Genomic DNA, 27841 nt, shown 5'->3' with positions numbered 1-27841 from the left:
ACAGTGGTCAGCCACTGGAACTGGTTTCAATTGACCATGTTAAACTGGAGCCTAGCCCAAGCGGTTACCAATATGCTGTGACAATTATCGATCATTTCACTAAGTATGCGGTAGCCTTGCCCGTAAAGAACTTGTCCGCTGAAACTACAGCAGAGATTGTTTGGAGAGCCTTCGTCCGGCCTTATGGTTACCCACAACGGATCCTGACGGACCAAGGACCCGCCTTTGAGTCCAGACTCTTCCAGGAGCTATGCCGGCTGTACGGATGCAAAAAAGTACGCACTACGGCCTATCATCCGCAGGGAAATGGAGCCTGCGAGAGGATTAACCGATCCTTAGTTAGCCTTCTGAGGGCTCTACCCGATGTGGAAAAGAAGAATTGGCCCACCCTGCTGCCAGAAATAACCTTTATTTATAATAACACCGAACATAGCACCACTGGGTTTACCCCATACTACCTACTTTTCGGTCGAGAGGGAAAATTGCCTGCCGATGTTCAGTTGGATGTCCCTTGCGAATCTGATTCAGAAAGACTGCCAAGGAGTAATTGGGTGCTGGAACATCGGAAGAGGTTACAAGCTGCCTATAAAATCGTGGAACAGTCGACTAGACAGTCTCAACACCAACAGACCAAGTACTATAACGAGACAGCCAAAGCCGAACCGCTGAAGACAGGTGACTTCGTATGGAGAAAGAATAATCGACGCAGCAGCAAACTGGATTCCTTCTGGGAGAAAACTCCATACCAAATCATAGATAGTTCCAAAGCCGATGTGGACGTCTATCGAGTACTCCGAGTGGGCGACGCTGCGGCTAGCAATGTGCATCGAAACCAACTCAAGAAGTGCTATCAGTTAGATGTCGATGCACCAAGAATCTCGCCAGGAGTCAGCGAGAGTTCGGCGCCCCCCAAAACAAATGAAAGCCAACAATTCTTCCATGAAATGCTGAAAATGTTCTGGCCTATCCATGGGAACTTGCTCGTAACCTATCCAGAGGCTAGTTCAAAGGCTGTGGTTGAAGTGTTTGATGTAAATACATGTGAAGAAGCTGGTGCACCCCTGAATGAGTCCGCTGTCTTGTCTTCCGGACCTGAAGCAGATCAAATGAGGGGACCGGAGGATGAGACAGTCGAAGAGCCAGTTGAATTAAGAAGGTCCATTCGGACCACCAAGGGGGTTCTGCCCCGTCGGTACTGTGATTAATCATACTGTGTATACGTGTATACCAATAGAATATATATATGTAACGTTTGTAAGTAATGTTGTAATTCTTGTGGTGTGAACAGGAATGCTGGAGGACCAGCAAATTTCAGCGGGGGAATGTGTAACACCCATGTTGGCTGACATGTGATGTAGTGTTATTTGTGCCTCATAGAGGCTACTTAATGTTATTGGTTAATTAATCCCCATAGGGGACAGTGAAGATTAGACAGCATATAGAGACTGGCATAAGAGGGATAAGGACAGCGGAACATATATATATATATGTTACACCGTGCCTTCACAGAAGGCAATTAGGACTTCCATAGGAAATTACTGATTACCCTCACAGAAGGGCAGCGGGGACTTTACTGTGTCACCCAGACGTTCATAGGAGGCACAACAGCTATTTTATTTGTACAGCAAGCTCCCCTCTCACAAGGGAATAACTGTATCCTCCCCGAGCCAGCGCAGTTTAATAAAGTTTTGCTGCTCATGGCAGGAGGGGAGCGCGTGGAGAAAGAGAGGGGTTGGGAGCCTTTAACGGCTGTGGCGCAGTTCCCCTCAGACGTCCGGTTAGGGCAGAGCTACGCAGCTGGATCGGAGGCGGAGAGCGGTGCTGGGAAGGAGGAAAAAGTGTCTAACCTGATACAGCACAGGCTCCGGTGAGGTCGTCGGTGGCTCCGGTCCGTGTCAAGCGAGGATCCGCAGCCGCATAGGAGAGCCGGACTGTGTGAGGTGGGGCTGGTGTGACGCGGCCAAGAAGGGACGGACCCGGGTGTGCCTGAGGTGAAACGTCATTCGGAGGCTGGGCCGGAGAAGGCGGTGTCATCACCGGAGATAGGTGATCCAGCGCAGACTTAGAGGCGGTGACCAGAGGACTGAGGCGGAGACCTGGCGGCCTGAGGAGGGTATAGAGGCGGTGAGTGAAGGAAAGTCTGCACCCTACACGCCCACATAGGGAGGAGACATTATCAAGAAGCAGATCCAGCCTAACTGACCCCGCAGTCTGTTTAGTATATTTTCCAGCTCATTACTCTGTGGGCCAACCCATCACCTCCCCAGTCTGTTGAGGAGTTTATGCAAAGAATAGGAGTGTTAAACCCGGCTCAGCAGCCAGGGGACACATTCCGGAGCCAAGCTCATTTAGTGAGACTTTATATTGCTGAACAGTAGCTTAAATCATCTTAGACTGGAGAGAGGAATAGCCAAACCCGGCTACTTTGGCCTGGGGAAGCTAGGGATAGAAAGCTAAAACATTATTACTCTTGTGTGTAAAGAGCCAGCCCCTAAAAGCCGTACCCGCGGTAACCAAGAAGCTACAGTAATACCGGGAAAACAGCTTCTCCTATCCCCAAAACTCCATCTTCATAGACAGGACGTATTAATGGCAGTCTGTGACTAATGAGAACGGATAACCATATAGACAGTTGTGCAGTGAGGGGATAAGCCATTCCGTATAAAACTCTGGAAAAATATGCTACTGGGCTAAACCCGGCTCCTGCCAGGGGACGCCCTCTAGGACCTCAAAAGAGTACCGCATTGGCATATCTACAGTGCAGAGAAGCATAATTAATTTAACCCAGCCCTACTGAAATACTTACTAGAGACTGAGGAACAAAACAGCATTCTTTTCGCAGGTAGACTTGGGGGACTCAGGGTAGTAGGTGATCACCTAAAGGGAAGAAAAAAAGCGCTTGTTCAGTTTATAGGTAGTACATTGTTAGAGATAAATAGAGTTGAAATTATTATTGCGCAATAATAGAGTGGCAATCAGTTTCACACACTTATGTAAAGTGCACCATAAAGAAAACGCTTGAGCTGAGTTAATTTAAATATTCAAGGGCATTAACCCCGCTTATTGCCACTTAAGAGTTTGTGTTAACCATATTTGTTATTGGCAGTGAATACGGTAAGGTGCTTTAGTAGTGTGTTAATAGGAACCATAGCGGAAGGAGGACCTTGGGAGTCGAAAGCAGGTTCCAGTACAATAAAAATCTTTTTGTGTACATTGTATTCCTTACCAACTGCCATACATTGTTCTGTTATGTATTGATGGTTCTGTGATGTTATGCTTTTGACTGTACAAGAAGCTCACTCTCTTAAATAATAAAGAAAAGTTGTAAACCGTCTGAAATCTTCTGTGGAAAATAAAAGAAAAGCAAGAAACCATACTTACCTATTGAGAGTCCGAGCCTGTCGACGGTTAGAGGTAAAGAATTTACAAATACCCAGAGGTTTACAGCAGTTTGCGGCCAGTGGAAAAGGGCCCCCTGTCTAAAGTGCCCCTTGAAGGTTTAATCCCCGCCAGTGTCTTAAATTTGCCCCAGTTGCCCGGAGGCAAGATAAATATTGGTGCCCCCCCACACACTTGCAAAAATTATGTTAGGAGGTGGAGACAGCTTCAGAAGCGATATCAACAGCTTTCAATTAATGTATTCAAACTTGCAGGTTAGGAGATGTGCACCCTTGGTAGCAGGAGCCCAGAGGTAGATGACTCCAATGTCTCCCAGTTACGCCTCTGTGTATATCAACATTCCTTGGGATCACCTGACATAGGGTATGATTTAGTTTTGTTAGCAAAGCAAAAAAATGCACACAACTGGACAAAACCCTGTAGGAAGATATATCATTAGATTTAGATTTGAGTATTCAAACTGAAATCTACAATGCAGTGTTAAAGTTAAGATGTCTAAAATATGTTGGCTACATGCAACAGTAGACGGTATTTACCCTGCACAGAAACAATATAAATGCATTATCTCTCCTGGCATCGCAACATGGTATGTCCATGAGGCTTCATAAGTGAATTATCTGCTCTCAAGATGGCCACCATGCTCAGTGCTATCTTGCCATCTTGTTTGGGCATCACAGTACTGCATGGCTGTGTAATACTTAGCTCCGGAGAGATCCTATGGTCACTACGTAAAGCACGAAATAGAACACATATCAACATAGACAACTACCTACCGTATATACTCGAGTATAAGTCGACCCGAATATAAGCCGAGGCACCTAATTTTACAACAAAAAACTGGGAAAACTCATTGACTCAAGTGGGACCCTCACTCGAGTATAAGCCGAGGGGGGATTTTTCAGCATAAAAACTGTTCTGAAAAAGTAGGCTTATACTCGAGTATATATGGTAATTCAAAAATAATAACACCATGCCTCTTGTCTACTGTAGACCTCCAGGTGTGGGGTCCTGAGGTCAGGGCCGTGCAGTAAGTTGAAGTTTTGCCTAGGGTGCTGTGAAGCCTTACACCGCCCTGTCTGAGGTGCACACTGCTAATGAGAGGTGCAACCTTGCGGAGACCTTTCAGAAGTGCTGCATACAAAGACTACTGTAGACCCCCAAAGAAGCCCTTGAGAATTATTGTCATGATTATTACCATGACAACACAACATACTGTACTGTATAAGACTGAAGCTACCATAAGCTTAACCCAAGTGCTTGCTTCATATGATACCTTAAAGCCTGGGATTAGGTGGAAGTATATCCTAATAAAACTAGCTTTGACAATCCATAAAAATGTCCAATTACTTGATTATGACAATATACCCTTCATATATAAAGCATATCACTAATCCGAATAGACTACAAAAGCAGGACTGTAATTTTGTCTTTACTTTTTTTTTATACTTTATAAAGCTGTCTTATTTTGTACATTTGTCAATCTAAGTGTCATTTGTGTCCCTTCTGTCAAGTAAATGGCTGCAATATGCTTTCTAAATCAATACAATACATAAGCAGCGGATGGTTTCAAAAACAATTTGTATCTCAGTAGTAATAAGATAGACTTTCTGAGGGGAATAATAATTGTATAGCGAATGGGGACGGAGACGGAAAGCGCTTGGAAAGAAGAACAGCTGGACTGATTAAAGACCGTAACAGATCAGAATTTAACCGTTCTCACTGTAAAGAAAATAGTTTTAGTGAATTTAACTCTTTTAGTTTTAAACCAGTGATTAATCTTGTCCATGGTCTCCTTCATGTATGGCTGCCTAGAGCTCCACAGAAACTAATGTGGTCAAGAAAGGATCGCGAGGTGCCCGTTTCACAGGCTTTTAACTTTTTGCTACGGTTAACGACAACTGCCACCCAGGTAGAGAGGAGAAAGCCATTTTATGAGATAGACAGATATTAATGAGGATTTACTAAGAGAAAGTAGCGCAGTGGAGGTAAAAATGAAAATGATTGAAGCCGCTCAGATCTTCGTCAAATGCAGGAAAGACTTTCATCAGCGTGTCCTAAGCTGATTCTTCGTACATACGTGGTAGCAGTGTTGTAGGTAACGCTGCATGGAAGTATTTGAATATCTCTACTATAAGAGTGGCAAAAAACATCAATGGTGTGCGTCCACTGAAAATTTCAATAGGAATAATAATTATTTTTTAATACTTTGCCCTGATTGGATGAAACACGCTTTTGAACTGGAAGCTACTGGACGGTTAATAAAGCATGTGACTTTATATATTCTTATTTGGCTAACTATTGTTATGAGCCCAATTTAAATATTCAGCATTCCAGATAGATTGGGCTGACCAGACTAATAGGAAAGAATAATGTGGCATATTTTGAGAACTTCAGAAAAGTAAGCCACACTATAGTTGTGATGCCAGTTGTGTCTTGCTAGGGTTTGGGGATGGGAAAGGTGTGTATACTGTGTGTGTGTGTGTGTTTGTTTGTGGATGAGCTGGGGGGGTTAGTATTATAACATGGGAAGGTCAGCAAATATAGCCTGTGATCAGTAAATAAAAACAAGGATCTGTGACAAATAAAAAAGTTCACCATAGGCTGAGAGTGCGCAGCTCTGAACTAGGGAATTTGAATGGGTGCCGGTTGACAGGGGTTCCAAGACCCCCATAGAGGGAGAATAGAACCTGTGGCGAGGGCAGCGAGCCACCAAGCCCACAGCATGGTGAGCTCAGTGAGCGCACAAGGGGCTTCTTTGCATTTGCCTCCCTGTCGGAGTACCGCTGGTCGGGATTCCGATATCAGCATACTGACCGTCTGCCGGGCCATCATACCACACCCATTTGAACTATTAAAGTTCCATAAAGTGTAAATATGTAGTAAAACAAGTGAAACGGTCATACAATAACATTTTGATGAAGGGAATTACACCTTGTATAATTTTGCACTGATACCGGCCGGTGGTGGCAGGGTGCAGCATTGTCTCCTGGAATTCTAGCTGTTAAAGTTCTATGTATTGCTGCCAGGGGCGTATCTATAGCACCGCAGCCCCCGCCACCGCGGGGGGGGCGCTGTGCATGTGGGGGCGCCGGGGGCTGCGGTGCTATAGTTAAACCCCCCCTCAATCCCCCGCAGACTTACCTATCGCGCTGGTCCCGGCGGCTCCGTTCTTCTGCTGAGGACCACCACAAAATGGCCGCCCCCATATAGCACACAGTTCTCTGAAACTGTCTGCTGTATGGGGGTGGCCATTTTCTGGTGGTCCTCAGCAGAAGAACGGAGCTGCCGGGACCAGCGCAATAGGTAAGGCTGTGGGGGATTGAGGGGGGGTTTGCATGGGCGGCGGGGTAGGGGTGCTCGGCGGGGCGGCGGGGTAGGGGTGCGGGGCGGCGACGGGGGGGGGGGCGCCCCCCCTAATGGCGGGGGGGCGCCCAAAACGTAGCTACGCCACTGATTGCTGCATATCTAGTAAGCCTGCTCAAAGCAAAAGCTTTGAACGCTAGTCTGCTACCTTCTGTGTTTGTGCATGTGTGAGAGAGAGAAAGAGATGTAGTTTTACTCCATGTAGTTTCACTTCCTGCCAACAGATGGCAGTGTTTCCTAGTTACACGGACACTAGACATATATAGCGATGATACAACGGGAGAAAAACATGGTGTCTCTGGGCCCCATTCAGACCTGATCGCATCGCTGCAAATTCGCACGGTGTCCTAATATTAATGAACTGCGTATGCTTATGGGCCACTTGGAATGTCGAGAAAAATGCAGGTGTTCCAAACCAACATAGGGGAGGGTTTGTGTCATCAGCTCCAGTCCGGATATGCCTGTTTTCATTGTAGGCACCAAATCTCTGGCTACACGGCAACCTGCAATGACTTGTGCCCTATGTACAGATGGAGTCGCACTCAATCTACCTGCGGTTGCGCCAGAGCTTTCCCTCTCCTCAGTTCATAAAGGATCCCAGATTGGTATTTTATCACCACCTGACCTGGGGTATTTAACTGGGAGAGTTAAACACCACTTTTGGCACATTTGAAGCCTGGTCATGTTGTCCTGTGTTTTTCTTTACTGCATGTATAAGTTAAGTTACTAATGTTATCTTTAAGGGGTTTACAGTAACTGTAAACAGTTACAGCAATTCACCACGACAACGACTCGCAATGACACTGATTGTGCATGACTCATCTTTCTAATTAAAATGACATATCTACTGTAAGTTAATATTATGCACTAAACTTACTGTAAACGTCAGACTTCGCAGATGTAGGACTTGTTTACATGTCTCTATAAATTCATCTGCCTGTGCACATGCCTGTCAATGTGTTATTGGAGCATCACAGTGCTTTACAGCTGTACAGAAGCTAGCCCAAGAGACTGATACCTTATTGTATGGACTACTGTTTAAATTCTCTTATCTATATCCTATTATATTCAATAAAAACAATCCTCGTTCGGAATCAACATGTGGACTGACATCCACTGTGCACCTACCAACTTGTAGGCACCTGCCAATAACCTCAGGGAACTTTGCTTAAGTAAGTAAACCACAACACCACATAGTTCCACCTATTCAGACCTATAAAAACAATACAAAATGTATATGTTTTAACATCACCGGTACTTGTGTATGTTTATTTTCTTAGCAAATGCTAATTTATGAACAGCTGCGTGTCTTCACACAATGTGGCTTCAGTTGTGTCAAACAAGCCCATGAAAGGATATTTTGCTCTCAAAATACGTGTCTGATATATATAAACAACTTGGGGTGACAAAATGACTTTACACTTATAAGTTTGATGTGTGACACTTGTACATCTGTGTGCGAATGAGTGTGAATTTGTATACAAAACGCTACAAGGCAGCAACCCTTGCTTGTTCGCACTCTAAGTTCTGTTGTGTTTTATTTGTGACATGTGTCTCTAGTGTACTGCGAGTGGCGGTTTTCTTCATCTGCAATGCAAATACTGTGCAAAAATTAAAGAAAAAGACGGTATTGCTACACCTTCCGTATTGGTTCACCAACGACAGGGACCAGATGTACAAAGTTTGAAAAGTGAAAAAAATGGAGAGTGATAAACCACCAGCCAATCAGCTCCTACCTGTCATTTTTCAAACACAGTATTTGACATGACAGTTAGGAGCTGATTGTCTGGTGGTTTATCACTCTCTGTTTTATCACTTTTCAAGTCTTAGTACATCTCCCCCCAGTTATCTTGTGCCATATGTTGTAACTATAATAGATTGTACATTTACTAAAGCTCCTAAAAATTAAAAGAGGTGATGTTGCCCTTAGCAATTGACGATATATGTATGTATGTATATATATATATATATATATATATGTATATATATATATATATATATATATATATATATATATATATATATATATATATATATATATATATATATGGTATACTAGATAAGCCCGCTAGAAGCAAAAGCTTAGAAAGCTAGTCTGCTGCCTTGGCTAGTCTGCTGCCTTGTGATTGCCTCTGTGTTATAAAGATAAAAGGCTGACTATTCCTCACTACTATGAGGTGAAGTACCACCAGTGACCACTAGAGGCCACTTGATGGAACAAATGATCCCTTTGTGTGCTAAAATATGTCATTACAGATATGAAAGCAATTATTGTAGGGACGCTGATCTGTATCAAACTTATTGGATATGGAGAGGGGGAACTGTGAAGACAGAGATTGGAGCTAGGAGCAGATAGGGATTAGGGGGGGGGGGGGGGGTGGAGAGTTTGTAGGCTAAAATCTGTCGCAGTTCAAAGTGAAAGTAAAAACTCTCACAGGTCCAAGTGTTTTTAACTAGTTATTTGATAAAAAAAAATCTTTGATGCAATTGGTAACTTATTTTTACTTATCTTGTCTTTTAATAATGCTCTAAAATGATGCATCATCTCCTTTATGCGTCTAAGCCAGGGCCGGCGCCACCACTAGGCAGCTTAAGGCATTTGCCTGTGGGCGGCACTTTGGAGCAAGGTGAGTGGCACCTGCAACCCCCATATGGACCAGGTCAGAGTCGCCCGCACCGCTCCCCCCGCAACCAAATCCCCCCCCCCCCCCCCCCGTGGAGCGCTGACATGACTTGCACCGGCCCTGGTTAAACCATTAGGCCTATAGAGCCATATTTAATAGCGTTCTACCTCTGCAGCCGTGCTGACCTCAGACTTTTTTTTAAGGGGCAATCATGTACAAGGCAAAATCATGCCCCCCTAAAAAAAAAAAGTCTGAGTTTAGTCTGAAACCTTCACAGCCGTTGAGCACCGACCCTATTACATCACCAGTCTCCATTTTAGTGCATCCTCCATATCTTGCCATCTCATGAAATGGCTGCCTGTAGTATTTACACTTAAATCTCAGCATTGTAAGCAACAATGTTTTACAGAAATCCTCTTTTTTTATATATATCTCCCCATCTGGGTCACCACAATTTGTTTTATTCTTGGCAACTTGCAATATGTCTTTATCTACACTTACTTTGCCGGAGATTATCTTTCCTTCCTCTTCATTATATGAAAAGATTTCAATCCGCTGTCATTTTAACATTTGTATTGCTAACTGATAACTCTTACATATTATGGACACTGTTATAGCGTGTTATGTTCATAACTGATAATACAGCGCTTACAATTTTCTACTACAGCAGAACGGCTTGTTCCTGTTTGCCCTTAGAGAATTGTGTTACATATATTTTTTTTTTTATTAGGATTTTTCTTTAAAATGCAAATAATGATATTGAAGGATGTTCTTACACACTAGTGCAGAAGGTAACAGATGGATAGTTACATTCGGCAATTATAAATGCAGTTTGGCTATTGATTTCAAAATACGCAAAAAAAGGGAGGACATTTTTGACATTTTGCAAGAAAACTAAAACTCGTTGGAACCAAAGAGAGGCTAACGGTCCTCAACCTTTTCCCCCATTGTGGTCTTCATTCAGAGATGTACAAAACCCGTGTGCCGCTGCAAAGGCGTACACCGTGCCCATGCGGTGGTGTACAAATGTGTCCTGGATTTGTCTTGAGATGACTTCTGCGAGTGCCAGCAGCTGTGTGCAAGACAGAGCATCAGCTGTAGATGAGTCAGTTACTGAACTTCCGTGTAGCTCGGTTGTCATGCAGCATGGAAGCGGAATTAAGCCTTCAGACCCGTTGTGTAGGAGATAGAGCTATGGAGAAGTTGCCTATAGCAACCAATCAGTTGTTACTTAAAAGTTTATAGAATGCAGAATAAACATTGCTTCAAAGCTGATTGGTTACCATTGCCGACTTCTCCACTGGCTCATTTCTCCACTCTATCACTGCTTTATACATTACATTTCCCCCTGTGTCTCTAAGTGTGCAGCATATCGCCCAAAAGTGGGAGAGTACCGCTAATTGTAGATTGTCCCGCTGTCCCTCCCAGTGTCCCATGGGCGGGGGGGGGGGGGGGGGGGCGGCAATTACAGGAGCCAATGATCGCCTCTGTGTCTGCAGAGCAGCCGCTGATTGTTAAACAGATGCTGCGCGCATTTGAAGGCTGGGGACCCTTCAAACTGACAATAATAGGGATCGCGTTGCTAGGCCCTGCCCCTATGATGGAAGCATCGTCCTTCATCATCGAAGCCCGGCCCCTTTTTGTATGGCCGCCTGGCAGTTCCTGACTTATGAGATTCAAAAAGTTGGGAGTTATGGTGCCTACAAAGCATTACAAAGCATTATGTTGCAAGTGATGTTACTTTGTGCTTCATATACAGACGAATTCACACACAAAAATTGCATATGAAATCAATCCGCAGAGTCTCCTGTTACATACTAGTTACATTGTTTTGGAAGAGACACCTGATGCTTTCAGAGTTGCACAGGTACTCACTTCAACCATGCATAATCTGCTGTGTGGTGTATTGGGGATAAATTTATAAGGCCATAGGGCACTAGTTCCCAAACTGTGTGTCGTGGCACCAGGGCCGGACTGGGAACAGAAATCGACCCTGGCATTTTGAGCACACAGGCCCACCTGCAGCAGAAAGGGGGCGTGATCTCATGGAAAGTAGGCGTGGCATCAGGAAAAGGAGGCATTACACATTATGAAACACACCATAATGCCCATTACAGAATATGACACAATCTGGACCCCACAGGCGGATCCCCTGTATAATAACAGGACACAACAGGCTGCTCCCCCTGTATTATATTAATAACTGGACCCCACAGGCGGATCCCCTGTATAATAACAGAACACAACAGGTTGCTCCTCCTGTATAATAATAATAACAACAGGACCCCACAGGCTGCTCCCCCCGACTAATAAGGGGTGGGAGAGACAGATGGGGGGGGGGGGGGTTTGAGAGAGACAGAGAAGGGGGGGGGGGAGAGACAGAGAGGGGGGGGAGACAGAGAGGGGGGGTGGGAGAGACAGAAAGAGGGGGTGGAAGGGTGAGAGACAGAGAGAGAGGGGTGGGGGAGACCAGGGACGTGCGGTGAGGTAAATGACTCAAGAGTCCCTGAGAGGGGAGCAGCAGCAGCATCTGTCTCGTGTACTCTTGCCAGCCAGCACATCCGTCCTCTCCTCAGAAAAGACTCAAAAGACTCAAATTCGGCCCACCTGGGCATCGGCCCTGCGTGGCACCCTGGGTTGCCTTGGGGGACTTGCACGGGTGCCCTGGGTCGGTGGTCCATCACTAATTCAAGTGTTTTATGTCCATTATAATAGTAAAATTGTGCACAAACAGGAGGGAATCCTGTCCATTACTACATAACTGATCCTAGGGATGAGATATAAACACAATTTGTTTAACTTAATATTCGTTTCTGACTTTCTCAATGAGAAATCTGTAACTTATGGGTGCTGCAAAATAATTCTGATGCTTTGGGGTGCCGTGATTCAAAATCTATGGGAACTCCTGCCATAGGGGTTATTCAGACCTGATCACCATGGCACGATTTCTCAGAACCTTGCAATCAGCCTGCGATTAGATAGCCACTGATAAGTCTGAGTGAAATCCAGGCCCATGCAACCCATTTGCTTACCATTTCTGGATTGTGGATTTGCTTCAAATTCTTATGCAAGCCACTTACCCTCTACTGTTTCTCCCAGTGTATGCATTCTGTGTGTAGCTCAGGACATACTCCTGGTCAGGGCCGCTGACAGGGGGGTGCCAGGGGTACAACTGTCCCAGGCCCCAGCCTCTAGAGTGGCCCGGGCAGCTGCCCATAGTGGCACGGCACCACCCCTTGCACCCGCACAAATGCCCCCACCCGGCGGCCAGGCTCGCACAATACACAGTGCAGCCTGCAGAGCGCCTAGGATACAGAGGGGATTGGCGCTCTGCAGGCTGCACTGTGCAGTGAGTGCTCTGAGCCCCGAGTCCCGGGAGAAGATGCTGCTGCGCCGCCGCCACCACCACTGGTAAGTAATGGGGGGGATGTGGGGTGCCGGCGCGCGAGGGGGGGTGCCGTGGCGCGCGAGGCGGGGGTGCCATGGTGCGCGAGGTGGGGGGTGCCAGCGCATGAAGGGGGTGGGGTGCCGCTGGGGGCCCGGGTTGAAGGTCAGTCCCGGGCCCCAACATTACTAGTGGCCCTGCTCCTGGCTGTGATACAAAAAGGCTGATCAAGGCTGGAGCTGATGTCACATGACTTCCCCTCAAACACCTGGGCACGCCTGCGTTTTCCCTGGCACTCCCAGAAAGTTTCCGGCTATAAACCCCTAAGCCATGGCTTCCTGTCAATCAACTTGCGTACCACCAGCGATGAAATAGTAGCATGCGATTTGCATGCGATGCAATCTAGTTAAACACGCATGGAATATTGTACCATGTATGGGCACCTTAAGGTCTCTTTGCCTTAAGACAATGCACCTCCTGTTCCTGTTTCTGTTGTGTTGAGTGTGGTCCTTATAGATGGCAGTAAATCACTTCATACAGTAGGCAATTTTCTGCTGAACTTTGATAGTAGCATCACCTGTATGGGTGACGTGGCAACTACAATTCAAATGACCTGGTGGTAACTGAGTGCTATTGTAAAACAAACAAAAAAACTGGTTGTTTTAGGTTTGTTTACTTAGGGCATTATTCTGATCGGTGCGGATATTCCCGCATGCGGACGGACCGCCGATGTTGATCGTCTGCGCATGTGCAGAGGTCACTCTGCGCATGTGCAGGCGATTTCGCCGCACGGATTCTTTATACGCCGCACAGGGGGCGTAGAGGGGCGTGAGGGGCTACTTAGCCTCATTACCCTATGCATACGCCCCGCGTTTCATGGGCGTTCCCATGCAAACGCGGGGCGTATGCATGGTAATGAGGCCGTGACGCGTGGGTACGGGGCGGACATCTGACATCGCCGGATGTCAGCTGCCCGCCCCCATACATGATTTCACACGGACAAGTGTCCGTGTGGTCTTGTGTGGCGGGACCTGGTGGAGCGTGCGGCCCTGCATTCGATGTTCGGCGACCATCGAATGCAGGGGCTGCTCCCAAGACGGAGGAGGCGTATCCCCGTCCAATTTCATGCGGATCGCCACATATCCGCGTACGGACGGCAGGTGGCGATCCGTATGGAAGGCGGGGATTCGCCTGCACGGTCGCGGCCGCATATTCTGATCGGGCCGCACCGATCAGAATAAGGCCCTTAGTCTGGAGTCATTCCAGTTTATCTGTGCTTTATTATTGCCAGTTTGGGGGTTTAATGCAGAAATGTAATTGACACATAATACATTTATTTTGTCGAATTTAATTATCTGTGTTTAATTATCTGTGTATTTATTAGTATTAAGCTTATATACTGTAAGTGTGGGTTATAGGTCAATAGGCGGTTGAGATTCATATTCAAATAATCGAGAAACCTATTGAGTAATTTTCGTTATCATGCAAAGGATAAAGGGCCAGATCTACTAAGATTCAAAAGTGATGAAATGGAGAGTGATAAACAGCCAGCCAATCAGCTCCTACCTGCCATGTCACAGACTGTGTTTGAAAAATGTCAGGCAGGAGCTGATTGGCTGGCTGTTTATCAGGCTCCATTTTATCACTTTTGAAGCTTGTTGCACCTCAACATCCACCTCAACATCCATGAAACATCTGGAGGGGTCATTTATTATAAAAAACACTGATTCATGTTAGAAGCTCTCCCTGAGAATTTCTGTGTAAATTCTATAAATCTAATGGAACTTTTTGACTATCTGAGTTCCACAGTAATCACCGCCTGGGCAAGGAGAATTCAAGCCTTACCTACAGTATTTATAACAAATTAACTGATCTCCTAATATAGTATTTTCAAAGGCTTGTTGGCTCAAGATAAAACTTGGGTATGTTCTCATCAAGACTATTGAAGTATGGAGTTAAATACATTAAATACATCTACTGAATCAATAAAGTGGTTGAATCTACATATTTTTTTATTGAAGCAAATGGTAGTTTGATAAATAGACATCAGAGACACTGAATGGAAAAACTTAATACAATTTCTGAAAGGTACAATATTGTCACAAAACCCCTAGAAACTAGAGCCTAGACCCTTATTATAAAGTAGTAACATCTTGGAAATACTTAATAACTATTATTCATAAGACAAATTCATTCATTCAATTTAAACAATGGGCCGAATGTAATGCTGTCCGGCGGCCATGCGGGATGAATTCTGAGGTTTATTAAAGGGGCAGTCATTTACAAGGCAAAACCATGCCTTCTAAATGAATGCCCTTTTAAAAAAAAAAACCTCTGAGCTCGCCCGGTATCCGCATGGCTTCCGGACTTTACAACCCATTACGTCCCCCATGTATATTCACTCTGTTTTGTCAAAAGGTGTGTTCTAAATTTCTTATTGTGTTGTAGTAATTTGAAAGTATTATTGTGTCTTGAATTTAGAGATGTGCAGGTTCTGATTTACTCTGATTTACTCTGATTTCAAAGCAGGATCTTATTGGCTGTCCCAAATCACATGACAGTTGACAGTTGATAGCCAATAAGATCCTGCTTTGAAATCAGAGTAAATCAAAGGCTGCACATCTCTACTTAAATTAAATATTCCCTAACAAGGATCCTGTACCCAGCATCTACTGTACAGTAGACACTGAGCATAAGATTGCTGCTTCAGAAATAAGCAGCCAACAACTGTCACCCCCCCCCCCCCGCACTCAGTGGCGTAACTAGATATTTTTAGGCTCCATAGCGAACGTTTGTAAGGGGCGCCATGTACTGTAGCATCCAATGATGAAAAATATATACAACACATGTAACTCTGACGGGGAAGGTGGGACCCTTTCAACTCTGGGCCCCATAGCAGTTGCACTTGCTGCACCCGCTCGCCACATTCTTGTGGCGCTTACTGCACCATATGCCGCTCTGATGAGAGCATTGAGCGCTCGCTCTGATAAACTCCAGTTTGCAAGGAGACAGGAGAACGTACATTTCAATAAAAATTTCAACTTTTGTGTTCTTCTCTAAATGGTATGTGTGGGATGTATGACTGCTGAATATGTTTCATTTTAGTCTTTCAAACACTGTCAAGGATGTTCAGCAATTATATTACAGGTGGCCCCTGACTCAGTAAGCATTTGTAACACTGAATCTCCAATTCTGAGTTAAAATTTTCCGGCATGAAATATGTCAAGAGCAAATATGTATTCATCGTCTGATGAATTGCCTGTCATCTTTGTTTTCATTTAATTAGCATTAGTTCTAGCTTTTACCAGCAGAAATGTCTGAGATCTTTGAAATTTTAAGTTCCTGTTTTTAAAACAACCGCAAAGTCTACTATTGTGCTGTGCCAATTACTAAATGTCCAACATATTGGCAAGTATTCAATGCCGGTGCGAGCGGCCGGCGAGGGGGTTAAACTGCGAGGATCACAGAAAACCAGTGATCCTCGCAGTTTAACCCCTGCGCCGGCCGCTCGCACTATGCAACGTTCCGGGGGAATCCTCGCAGTCACAGAACGGCGAGGATTCCCCTAAACTGCGAGAGCCGCGGCTAATGCAGCAAACTCGCTGTAATTAGCCTTGGCTCTCGCAGCTTTTGGAGGCACATTCGCAAATTCCCCCTCGCTCAAAAAACGGAGCGAGGGGGAATTTGCGAATGAGGGGGGTCAGTTGAATACTGACAGGGTGAGCGGTGACTGCGAGCAAAAAGTCCTGCTCGCAGTCACCGCTCGCCCACGGCATTGAATATATGCCATTAAGTAACGCAGGCCTGGATTATTCAGCAGGCAACATAAAGCCAGGGCGAGGGAGGGTACATACAGTACTTCTCAGGTATTTACTGGACTGAGATGCGTTTTAGGGGCTCCTCTGTCGGGACCCCCTCTTCTGTCGGTAGTGCTGTAGAGCCTGATCACTCAGACTCTAATGCGAATGCACAGATTTCTGGGATAATTGTGTGGCGGCCATTTTCCTGGTGATATTATTTCTGTGCACACGCAAAGCACAGGGAAAATGGCAGCTATACCATTTTCTCAGTGCAAGGAGTAAGTAATCGAGAAATGGGTGCAGTGTGTGTGGGGCCCCCTAGACTCATATAACTTCAGCAGTGACTGTACTGAGAAATGCAATGCAAAGAACAGCTGTCTTTTGCCATCACTGAACCCCCGAGTTTAGGGCCTGGAAATCCTTCTGTGCATTCATAGAGTGGCATGGCGGCTGCGAGGGGTGCTTGCAGTTAAAAGGTTTGATCCCTCTCAGGGGAATCGTGAAGAGAAGCCCATTGGTAATGCCAACTACAGGCAGCATTACCCGTTGGATCTAAGCTTGCTATATACAGGAATGCAGTATAAAACATTGTTTTATGAATACTTACAGCATCTTCGGCTTGATCTCATCCCGCCCTGTGGCAATTCAGTCTTTGAAACATCAACTGCTTCACTTGTTCTGGATCTGCAGTTCAGATTCTAGGTTGACACCTGACGAAGATCCTGGCCTCTTCCATCCCCTGCAATGGCAGCGAAACGTCTCCATATGAAAAAACGGAGGCCCTTCCTGCCCCCAAATGCACTCACAGTCTAATGCTGATCTTCATCCACCATCACAGACCCCTTTCGCGCATGTATAGAATAAGTCCTGCACATGAGCAAAGTACAGCTGGAGCCGATCTCTGCCAGTCCGCCAGCGTGCCATCCGCTGGTATCTGGCGGATGGCGAGTGTTGGCACACATGGGCGGACATGGATGCGTGAGGGCTGGCACTTGGCGATTGGCACACCGGTAACCAGCGGCTCCACCTGTACCAACAATCTGTACTTTGCTACATGGAACACTACTCCAAACACAAATGAATTACCCCCAATGTTATCAGGTTAAACTTTTTGTTAAGTTTCAAATAATTTTTTCTTTTCATGCAATCAGGAAAACTCATTTGTCTTGGTTTTGCCCTTAAGATGTTGCTTCAGTTGGATGTTATTCGCTATAACTTTGGGCTGACTCTATCCTAAGCAGAGATGCATCTACCCATAAGGCTTTTTTCATGACACATAAACATCCTTCCTAAAAGCTAAAAGTCTATTCACCTTATGTGTATTGTTATTTATAGAACACATTACATTAACACAGTAAATTAATCTAGAGGACGTAAAAAGAAGTCTGTATTAAGTAACTGAATGATGTGTTTTCTGGGCCGTTAAAACTGTTTTGCAGAAATAAATTACTAATGCAGCCGATGAACCCCGCAGCTGTTTAACACAAAATCAAGGGAAGACGATTTGGTTTGCTGCTGAGTTGCATTATTATAATTAGCTAAGCAGCAATTTATTGATGCCAAGAAGTGTTCATAGTCCTTTGCCAAAAATTCCCTGGTTAGGTGATTGTGGACTGCCGCCCAGAAGAGGATGCATGGCCAATGTTCGTGTAGGAACAGGGAGAATGTAATAAAATAAGCCAGTTTGTGCGTGCAAAGACAGATAGGAACTGTGCAGTGGCGATCTCTGACAATTATATATAATAGTGCTCGGGTAGGAATTACTGTAGGTCCTATTTACAGCTAGAATATCATTTGCTCTCAGTCTACCAACTGTTTTATGGGTTATGGTTGGATTTAAAACTAAACCTTTTCAAAATATACTTAACGCATACAGTAAAAAACGGATACGCCTAAAATCTAGTTTTGACATAAACTTTGCAGCCAGCAGAGAAATCGGGCTCCTAGCCCAGGAACCCTGTATTTCTGGAGAACTAGTCATTTTTAGTTATCTGGTGTAGCGTTATTGCTGACTATGCACTACGCCAAAGCTTTATGTATTTCAATATTTTATTATTATCACTACGTTTTTTTTTATAGCATTGTACGTACATTAAGGGTATTATGTTACAAAATAAATGAAGTGTAAAAATGCACCAGTATATCTAATTAGAATCTCCTTTAAAAGCACTTTTTGGATCAAATACCCCAAAATACCAGATTTAACATTCTGGAGATTTGAAACCATTACCATGGTGACTTGTAGCGGGCTCATGTACATCGCTATATCAACAACTAGTATAGCCATGCCAAATTTTGAATATCGGGATCTGGACGGGTGAAGCCTGGGGCGGTACCCCATCCAGTCATTTGCGCATGTCACGGCCGGGGGCCCTTATGTAAAAAGTGTCCCCCGGCTGTGGCATGACACAGCGGGCTGTTGGAGCCTGGTGCTGGTTACAAAATATGGGGGACCCCCAGTTTTATTGTCCCCCGTATCTTTGGAACAAGGACCGGTCCAAGAGTCCGGGGCTGGTTTCAGAAATATGTGGACCCCTACGCATTTTGTCCCTTATTAATTTGGAAACAGGTCCGGCTTAATAAGTCCGGTTTTACAAATTTTTAAAGACAGAACATCCACATGGATGGTTCTGTCAAATTCAGTCAGAACTTGGTCTATTTGAATTTCTGATTTGTGGTAATGTTTACCAAAAATCGCACCCTATTACATTTGCAATTTGTATACCATATATACTCGAGTATAAGCCTACTTTTTCAGAATATTTTTTATGCTGAAAAATACCCCCTCGGCTTATACTCGAGTGAGGGTCCCACTTGAGTCAATAAGTTTTCCCAGTTTTTTGTTGTAAAATTAGGTGCCTCGGCTTATAATCGGGTCGACTTATACTCAAATATATATGGTACTTTATAATGGGAAAACAAATGGACGTGAATTGAAGTGTGCGAATTTCCCGACAGGCCAAAATGTGCAATTTCACCCTCAAAAATGTGCAATTAACCGCAATTTACCTCCTATTACATTTGCGATTTGGACAAAACATTGCAAAAGTCTAAAATTCGCACTCTATTAAATTTCGCCCTTTGGGGGAAATTTACTACAGGAAATTTGTAAAAAAATAGGTGCATTTGTATCCAGAAATACACTTATTTTTGACATTTACTATCCCGAAAATACGGCAATTCGTATTTGTATTGATAGCACATCAATACGAATACGAATTGCCGTATTTTCGGGATAGTAAATGTCAAAAATAAGTGTATTTCTGGATAAAAATACACCTATTTTTTTACAAATTTTCTTTAGTAAATTTCCCCCTTTATGTCATCATGTCAGCATGTAGTGAAAGTTGGTATGACCCCTGAACCCTGACCCCTCTCACCTGTGTAAGAGATGTACAACATGAGTGAGTGACAGTTGATGACAGTTGATCAAGACAGCGGATAAGAAAGGAGTAGCGAATAAGAGAGAGAATGGAGGCAGGGGATAAAAGAGCAGATTTACTATCGAGTAACATTACAAAACATCAGACATGTAACAGATAACAGTAAATGCTCAGTATTCTTTGTGTAGAATTTGCACATAAATACATTTAAATTTGCTCCTAGCCTTCTTAGAGCAGGAACTACATCATAAAACCAGCACATGTCTAGCATACTGTATGTTTCCCCACGTGTCAGGCATACGGTAATTAGGCAAAGAAACACTTTGAGGTTAGAGTGTCTTTAAAATACAGTTATGCTAAACCAATTTCTAGCAATTTCCGAGGTAATTCTGTGTAAAATCAGGTTGCAAATTATAGTCATTTTCTGCATATTTGCAGGCTGACTCTGTCACATTTATAGCATCATGCAGTGTAAAGTATGTGAGATGTGAGGCAGAATTGTCACCCTGGGGACAGATGCATAGATTCTCAAGTTGCGGTCACTGAGAAATTAGTGCATCTATAAAACCAATCAAAATTGCATTGGCAAAATACCCATGGTTGATGTTACTGCTTCCTGATGCTGTCACCTACAGATACTCATACCTTGCACCGCTCTGCGTGGGAACATCGCAACCACTACTGCCTGCTCTAGCCCTGATATGATCCAATCGTAGCACATCCATTTCAGTATACCTCCCAACGGGATGCAGTTAAAATCCCGGTGGTCGGGATCCCGGCGTTCAGAATCCCGACGCCGGAATCCCGACCGCCGAAATCCCGACACATTCTCCCTCCGTGGGTGTCCACGACACCCCTGGAGGGAGAATAAATTAGTGTGCCGAGCGTAGCGAGGCACCGGGCCCGCTGCGTGGCGAGCGCAGCGAGCCCGCAAGGGTGGGGGTGGGGGTGGGGGGTGATTCACGTACCCCCCTTGTCGGCATTTCGGCTGTCGGGATTCCGGCATCTGGATTCTGAACGCCGGGATCCCAACCGCCGGGATTCAGTACTGAATCCCTCACAACTGTACTGATTTTAGCTGGACCGTCCCATTTTGTCTCACCCGCTGGCAGCAGTGTCCTGTGGTGGTGGAGGTGGGGGGGGGGGGGGGCGCAGTTGGGAGTCCCACTGTCACTTGCTGCTCTGCTTAGTTCTGGGCTGCTGGCCATGCCCCCATTGTGACAAAAAAATGGAGGTGTGGCTTGCGGGTAGAGATGAGCGGTCCGGATTCCTGCAGACCTCGGCCTTAATTGAATTAAAACAACATTGTAAGCTGTAAAGTGGTCAAAATTGTCTGGACATGGCTGGAAATTTATGTTATTCAGGTTAATATTACTTAAGAAAAAAAAAACGCAAAAATTACGTGATTTGGGCATTTTTTTTATCATAAAAAAAAATCCAAATCCAAATCCTTTCACAGCTGCTTGACAAATCCAAATCGTGGCGACGGTTCCAAATCCAAATTTTCGGCCTCGGCGCCCATCGCTACTTGCGGGAGCATCATTCTTGCAAAGCCATGCCCCTTTAGATAAGACCATACCTTTGCTGCGCCGATGTCCGAACTAACCCACCTACATTGTATGAAGGTATGATTTCAGTCCAGGGCTGAACTTGTGCAAGCCAAGCCCAATTGCATCTCCATAAATCAAAATTGTCTTAAAATAGGTGAAACGATTGTTTATTATATAGTTAACTCTGATATCTCCTGCTTACATTTATCCCCAAATGTCAGCCCCACATATATAGGCAGCATACGGGGGGTATGCTGCCTATATTCATTAAACTAAACTCAGGGAATGAAGTCTGTAATGCGAAGACGGATCCATTCAGATCCCCCCCCCCCCCCCGTTCATACACCTTCCCGAGCAGGGCGTATTCTCCACCTGAGATAATACATGCTCATTAACGCTCTGTGCTCAAACCCAGCTTAGTGCACTTTCACAGCTAATAGTTTGTCGTGAAAGTACAAGGGGCAAGGCGGGGGGACAGCGAAAGTCACAGCATCTGTCCTCATACCGGAGAGATTATTGCTCCAACTAGCAACAACTTGGAAACCAAAACGATATTATATGTGATATAGTATCACTGAGGCACAAGGTTATAAAAACAGTTAGCAATGTCTCCTCCCAATGCATCGCCTGACAATGGGAAGTCACTGCCAGTAATTGTATTAATTGTTAATAAATCTGATATTTTATTTTCTCCAAAAGGATTCAAGGCACTTTATAGACAGCTACAGCTATTGGTTGCCATATCGCCACAGCATGGACACCACCATCCCTGGATGTGGCAGCTGGCACCTCCAGACTGCACAGAAGAATCGGGACAATAGCGAGATCTTGTGCATGGCCGGATGAGCCGCCCAGGCGAGAGACACAGCGCTCTGTGCTCATTGGCAGAAATCACCAGAGTGAGGAGTTTTTTTTTAGTTTTTTTTTTTAGAAGATTTGTTTATTTGGTTTTCATTTTGTCAGTTCACATGGAAACAATAGAAATATAACAATATAACAATGCTTAGTTTTTATAATGAAAGACATAGGAATGTATAATAATGTTTGTGGTTAAGCATTAAAGATAAGGTTCAAATTAAGAGTCAAGGTATTCCCTGAGGGTATTCTATGAACATAACAGCGCATTTAACTTGACTTATACAATTAAATTATCCTATACTTGAGGGTAAGTTAAAAGGGTGGGGAGATGTAGTTGAGAGAGGGAATGGAGGTTTAAGGAAGAAGGTTAGATAGGAGAGTTGTGAATGGAGGGTAGGTAAACATTAATTTGTAGAAGTGATGGAGTCGTCGGTGGTTATTAGAGCAGTTTTATTACATTACATAGTGGTTAACGGGGCTTCGGCCTGGAAGTAGGAGGTCCAAGGCGACCAGATCTCGATAAATTTAGAGGGTGTGTCATGTAAAATAGAAGTGATTTTCTCAATTCTATATGTAGACCATACAGTATTAATCGCAGCAGTTATAGAGGGAGGTGAGGTAGACTTCCAATTTTCAGCGATGAGGCATTTAGCCGTGCCAAGGATATGATTTATCAATTTTTGGGTTGTGGGTAGAATAAGTGGTAGTGGTCTGAGTAAAAGAGAGTAGAAAGGGGATGGAGGCATTTGCACGTTTGTGATTGAGCTGATCAGATTGTGTATCTCCTTCCAGAAGGACTGTATTGTTGGGCACGACCACCAAATATGCAAAAAAGCTCCCTTCTGGCCACATTGCCTCCAGCAAAGGTCGGAAGATGTGGGGTAAATAGCACGTAGTCTTGTAGGGACCAAATACCATCTAGAATATATTTTATAAGCATTTTCTTTGATGCGAACAGATATGGAGCATTTAGCAATGGCCAATTTAATCTTGGTCCACGTAGCCGGACTTAGAATTTCGCCGACCTCCCTTTCCCACGCTAATTCGTGAGGTTCCTTTAGCGGTTGGTTATATGATAAGAGTAATTGATAGATAGAAGAGATTAACTTTTTTGATAGGTGGGAGTGACGGCATAGAGATTCAAGTGGCGAGCATGTGAGGGAGGGGTCTGGTTGGGGAAGAGAGTTATAGAGGTGGCGGAGCTGAAGGTATTGATAAAAAACTCTTGTTGGAAGGGAGTATCTGGATTGTAGTGAAGCAAAGTCTGGGAAGGATGATAAGGGGGCGATGTCTAGAGGGAAGAGAATATTGTGCTTGGTCCAAGGTAGAAAGGATTTATGATCCATACCGGGTAAAAAGATGGGATTGTTCCAGAGTGGGGTCAAGAGGGGGTGCCGTGAGCGTAAGTTATATAACTTAATAGATAGATCCCATATTCCTAAAGCATGACGAGTGGTCGGGAGGAGCGATGAGGGGGGAGGGCGGTTCGAGGGGGGGATCCATAAGAGAGTATAAAGGGAGAGGTATGCTATACTATTGGCTTCAATAGAAGTCCATATTCTCTGTGAGGGCGGGGCATGCCAGAGGATGCAAGGAGCAAGATAACCAGCACGGTAGTATTTAGTAAAGTCTGGAAGTCCCAGACCCCCCATGTTTTGGTGTTTTTGGAGTAGGCGAAGCCTAACTCTAGGCTTCTTCCCAGCCCAGATAAAGTTATTTACGTCTCCCTGGAGCTGTTTTAAAGTTTTACTAGGGACATGTATGGGTAGGGTCTGCCACAGGTATAGCAGTCGAGGGAGAATCGTCATTTTTACAGCTGCCATGCGTCCGAGCCAAGAAATGAATTGATTATTCCAGGAGGAAAGATCTGATTGAATTGAGGCTATTAGTCTGGGGAAGTTTGCTGGATAGAGATCTGTATAGCTTTTAGTCAGGTATATGCCTAGATATTTGATCTTATTACTTTGCCATCGGAGTTGGAATGTGTCTCTGAGTGATGTTAAGTCCGACGGATCTACATTTAAGTCTAGGGCTTCGGATTTAGTAGTATTTATTTTATAATTGGAAAATTGGCTATATCGTTGAATTTCTGTAAATAAGGTGGAGAGAGAATGGGAGGGTTTAGTTCATGTCAGTATAACATCATCTGCATACAAAGCTATTTCAGAGTGAGGAGTTTTCGCTCCCCCACTTCAGCAAATGAGCTGCTACTAGCTGCCTATTCCTGAACATTTTATAGTCTCGGGACGCCACCCCCCGGTACTCCGGTCTTAATTACCGTACTGTCCGGAGTAATCTCCCGGAAGGGTGGTGGTCACACTACTAGGTAGGTACAGAGGAAAAGCTAGAAGCATATCAGCATTATATCAAATTTGGAAATGTCAGGAGCTGGTTAGTTACTTTATCTCTCTCTCTCTCTACTTTATCTTCCTCTGCTATCTTTTTAATTGAGGGCAACATAAGTCACAGCAGCTGGATCACAGGAAGTCATCATGGGGAAATCAATTAGTCACCCCTCCATAATAGCTATATACGTATATATATGACTAATAATGCTATAATTAATAATTTTCTGGATTGTATTGATATGCATTCGTGCAGGAAAGACACCATTCGTGCAGGAAAGACACTTACTTGAGGCAGGATTCACTGTCATCCAAGTGGCCCTTTTAACATCTTAAGGGCCACATGTGTTGTCCAATCATTATCCTAATAGCTGTACCTCATTGTTGTTTGGTATAAGGGCTGGATACCCTGCTTTATTTATTTTTTGGGCACAAATGTGTTTCTTTAACAGCTTTCTTCAGTAAATGCAAGCCTTTCCAATTACATCAGAAACAATGTTTAGTCATTAAATTACGACGTCTATTAATGACTGTTAATGGTCAATTGCTTAAAATGCTATTAATGACTGCTAATGGCTGCTGTTCTTTAAATAATGGCTTTCTGTTGGAGACATGTCATCATGAATTCAATAAATACAGTAACAAGACATTTTTAGGTTAGAACAGGTTATGCTGTAATTTTAATAGCTAAAATATTTTATTACATTTAAATTGCACCAATATTAAGCTCAATCATTTTTTGACATTTTTTCAGATTTTGAATAATATCTCCCAAAGCCGAGATTCAGTTTTATACTGTTAAAATCAAAATATAACACAGTGAGGTTAGCTTGCAGAATTGGATCAACGTTATGTACTGTAACTAATGAATTTTGCAACATCACATCCATGGGCGCAACTATAAAGGGTGTATGCGTTGCCATTGTTACGGAGCCCAGACTCTTACGGGGGGGGGCCTGCAAGTTAAAAAGTTGCATATCAATTTTCCCAGATCAAACCATGTTGCACTGCAGGTGAAGCAGATGTAACATGTGCAGAGAGATATAGATTTATGTGGGTTATATTTTTTCTGTGCAGGGCAAATCCTGGCTACTTTTGCATGTAGCCTACAAATACTGGACCGGTTTATTTTTACACTGGAATATAGATTTCAGGTTGAACACACTCTACTCAAATCAGAGGCGCTATAAGTGAATAGGAGGCCCGTGTGCAAGCTCCACTGCTTGGGCCCCCTCCTCTCTCCCGGTCGCCGCCACCACTGCGCCGCTCTAGTACGCAGCCCAGTAGGGTCTGAGCACTAGATGGCTCAGACTCTACTGCGCATACACGTAACTGATTCCGGCAGAGCTGCTGCCTTCATCGTGGGATTCCAGAGGGGTAATTATTAAACAATGGGAGTGGTGTGCGTGGTGTTGGCCCCCCTGGGTCTCACCTCTCACATTGTTCCAATTATACACCACTGACTCAAAAATCTAACTCTCTCTGCACATGTTACATGCATCTGCCCCACCTGCAGTTCAACTTGGTTTAGCATAATTGTTATCATTTTTGCTTTACTTATAAACATGAAGCAGGCCCTATGTGTCCTAGAGTTTTTGAATGTAGCATTGACACCCACTGCAGAATCAGACCAATAGCAATGTACTGTCATGCAATCATTCATAAAAATAACATGTCTGTAACCTCTAATAAGGATTTGCAACCCCTCCTACCCTGTATTGAGAGGAATCACCTGCTGATGCTCTTGATGACTGTAACAGTATCCCAGGTTACTGTGTACCCATGTGTCTACTGCATTTTCTTTGACTAAGTGGCCAACTTCAAAGGTCAAAGGATTCCATGCCAGGAACAGAAGGTTGGCATTCAGAGTTAAAACAGGAAATGGTGGCCACAAAAAAATAGAGAGGACCTAAGGCTTGCTTACCAGATCCAGACCATTGGAGATTGTTGCGGCACCAGTAATTGTTTCTTGGTTTTTGGCTGTGGCAAGCATGAATCAGATTTAAACCCAGCCAATCAGCTGGTGGCATTTTAAGTTGGCAATATCCATGATCCACTCATGGCTTACAAGGATTAGATTAGACCAATCAGGACTAGTTGTTGCAGCATCGCATTCTGGCAGGATAGCACCAGGTGACTGGACCGGATGGAACTGGGTGACTGGACCGGATAAAACTGGGTGATTGAACAGGATGGAACCAGGTAACTGGACTGAATAGAATCAGATAACTGGATTGGATGGATCCTGCTGCAAACAAATATGCTGGCTTGTAGGCAAAACAAGGTACTCTGCACATGAAGTCCAATACAGAGGCCAAAAAGCGAATCTTGGTCAGCGACTTTGCTCAAAGCAATTATAGATTTCCTGAGCAGGGCTTTTATCCCCCTTGACTTGCCTTGATTGGAGGACTGGCTCAGATGGTAAGGTCAATGCCAGAGATTGGTGGGTTCAGACTCAACATTCAATTGGCAACAAGAGTCAAGTGACTACAGCTGAGATTACCAATGGAGGACTAGACGTCATGTGAACAAAGTGTACAGTAGCTGGAATAGAGGGAACTCTGTGTGGTATACTCTGTGCATCACAGGACTGCTCACAGAAGAGCTTGCATACATTCTGCAGACAGACACACAAGCAGTAAACAGCTAGTCTATAAACACTGCAGCAATCTGGAGTATCCACCTGTGCACAATCAGTTGTGCAGAAGATAACAGTGACACGCTGAAGACATGGAAGCTTTGAGGGTACAATCTGTATGGAACAAGGCTGGGAAGAGGGGTTAAAATGAAGGGGAACTGAGTTCCACGACCTCTAATGGTGATTTGGAACATTTTAACTTCCACATTGGCCCTGCACAGTATCTCACAGAAAAGCATTCTAGTTTGAAGTAGGATGCCAAAAACCCTACCACTGGCCCTGCCTCTGCCTAATGGGGAAGGGAGGGAAGTAATTAGGTGGTATAGAGAAATGAGTTCCCCCACCTCTGCATGACCACTTTAAGCCCTGGCTGGGAGACTCTGAAAGCACTGTGTTACACAAGGTAAGATACCAAGCCAGGGCCGGCGCTACCACTAGGCAAATCTAGGCATTTGCCTAGGGCGCCGGCCACTGGAGGGCGGTATTTCGCCCCCCC

General features: G+C 44.4%; 1 long non-coding RNA gene across 3 annotated transcripts in view; it reads right to left on the bottom strand.

Moving 5' to 3' along the window:
• LOC146072269 (uncharacterized) overlaps window positions 1–27841 on the bottom strand; it is a 167751-nt gene that overhangs the window by 15415 nt on the left and 124495 nt on the right. For 2 of the 3 annotated variants that reach the window (XR_014473019.1, XR_014473018.1), the window contains exons 2-3: window positions 2807–2877; window positions 1848–2104 (exon numbers count right to left, since the gene is read on the bottom strand). This is a non-coding gene — a long non-coding RNA (uncharacterized LOC146072269). Of the gene's footprint in view, window positions 1–1847; window positions 2105–2806; window positions 2878–17178; window positions 17311–27841 lie in introns of all 3 variants that reach the window. The other variant, XR_014473020.1, reaches the window with a different exon arrangement.

This window comes from Crinia signifera, chromosome 4, assembly GCF_055691185.1.
Source record: "Crinia signifera chromosome 4, ASM5569118v1, whole genome shotgun sequence".
In the NCBI taxonomy this organism is placed as follows: domain Eukaryota; kingdom Metazoa; phylum Chordata; class Amphibia; order Anura; family Myobatrachidae; genus Crinia; species Crinia signifera.
Note: the sequence above shows the minus strand (reverse complement) of the source record. Positions and strands in the feature narration are given on the sequence as shown.